At 42.5% G+C, this 1808-nt stretch overlaps 1 pseudogene; it reads right to left on the reverse strand.

The window, feature by feature from the left end:
- Nucleotides 1-541: 541 nt before the first annotated feature.
- On the reverse strand, nucleotides 542-1501 carry LOC127671855 (protein SET-like; annotated as a pseudogene).
- Nucleotides 1502-1808: the final 307 nt, after the last annotated feature.

The following is a 1808-nucleotide window of genomic DNA, read 5'->3' on the forward strand; positions in this document are numbered from 1 at the left end:
CAGATGCCCACCCACTCCATCCACACCTCAAACCAACCCTTGCTCACCCTCTATACCCTCCCTTTTTTCTTTTTCTTTTTCTTAAACAAAAGAAAGTAACAGATAACTGTCTGTATTCACACAGAGACACAGTGTAACCTCTGAGCCCAATATACAGAGAAAAGGAAAAAGCTAGAATTCTATGCACTGCTACGAAGGGGCCTAGCACCCTCCAGCCTCCAGGGAGCAGAGGGAACTGGAGGGCTTTTCTTTTTCCCCACAGAGCACGATGGGTGGTGGTGTTGAATCCACAAAATTTTGAGACAAGAAAGGATAAAAATGAATTTAAAACAGAAACAGGGAGATTCCTTTCCTGTTGTATTTTGCTCAAGATATTTCTCCCCCAAATTTAGTTGAGAACCATGGTGTTGAGACCTCAGAAACAGGGACTGAGCACAGAGGGACAGGGAGAAAAGGACTGCAACTTGCTCCCAGGGACTGGAGAAAATTAAAAAATAAAAATAAAATTAAAGAGAAGGTTGAAATCCATCAATCTTCTGTGCTAATCCTCCTCACCTTCGTCCTCCTCTCCTTCCTCCCCTTTGTCCTCCTCCTCATCTTCTCCACCTTCATCCTCTCTCCTTCAGTATCCTCCAACCCTTCCTCCTCTTTGTCATCCTCATCATCTTCTTCGCCTTCATCCTCCTCTCCTTCTGCATCAGTACCTTCCAACCCTTCCTCCTCTTCATCATCATCATCATCATCTTCTGCCTCTCCTTCTTCATCATCCATATTGGGAACCAAAGAGTACTACAAAGGATTTGGCCAAATATCATCTTTGATGACCTGTCCTAACTCATCAGACCTGAGCTACAATGATCAGTAAACCAGGGAAAGGAGCTCCCTGGCTCTTCCAGCTGCCTCTTCCTGCTGCCGTATTCTGCATTTGACTTGAGCGTTTTGTCGAACGCTCCAGATTTCCTTTCCAGATTTCCATTTTATTTTTTTTCTTTTTTTTTTCTTTTGGACTTTGAAGAGGAGTCACTGCTCTCATTTGGATGAAATTCTTTGGAGAGAACTTTATTTTCAAAGTAAGGATTTTCATCAAAGTAAAAATCTATTCTGTAACCTGATTTAATGTCTTCAAATTTTGCCACTTCAACTCTGGTCAAGTAATACAGAGCCCCCTCTTTTTCCTCCCCAAGCAGTGCAGACACTTATGGACAAATGTTGTTACCCCAAAATTTGGGATTTTGGCGATCGATTCTGACCTCTTCTGAAAAAAAAAATGGTTGGCAGAATTTGTTATATTTTTGTTCTACTTTCAAAATTTCCTCACTGGCTTGTACATTAAGTCTGTCTATTTCATTTTTTACATCATCAATATGTTCAATTGCTTCTTGCTGTTCTTTTTCTCCCTCTCACAGGCCTGGAGAGGCCAACTTGTCCTCCAGTTTCAGGGCAGCACTGGCCTGGGCTTCTTGGGCTGAGGCAGGACCTTGGATTGTCACTTCGGGGCCATAGTTCGAGGGAGGTGGCCAGGAGACGGAGGCCAGAGCCTTGAGGTTCACAGCAGGAAGAAACTCGCAGGAACACAAAATTCTATTTATATATAACAATACCTGAAATTATGTTCTTACAATTCAATTAAAAAAGAAAGTAAATAAAACATGGGTCAATCATATAAACCAAAGGAGGTCAGTGAACATCTTTATCGGTGGTTTAACAGCAGGTAAACATGTGTTGTTCAGTGTCATGGACCTCGGAGAATAGCAGTTGAAAGTAGAACAGGTGGGTGAATGAGATGGCTCAGCCAGATGGAGCTATGG

This window comes from Apodemus sylvaticus, chromosome 21 (assembly GCF_947179515.1).
Source record: "Apodemus sylvaticus chromosome 21, mApoSyl1.1, whole genome shotgun sequence".
In the NCBI taxonomy this organism is placed as follows: Eukaryota; Metazoa; Chordata; class Mammalia; order Rodentia; family Muridae; genus Apodemus; species Apodemus sylvaticus.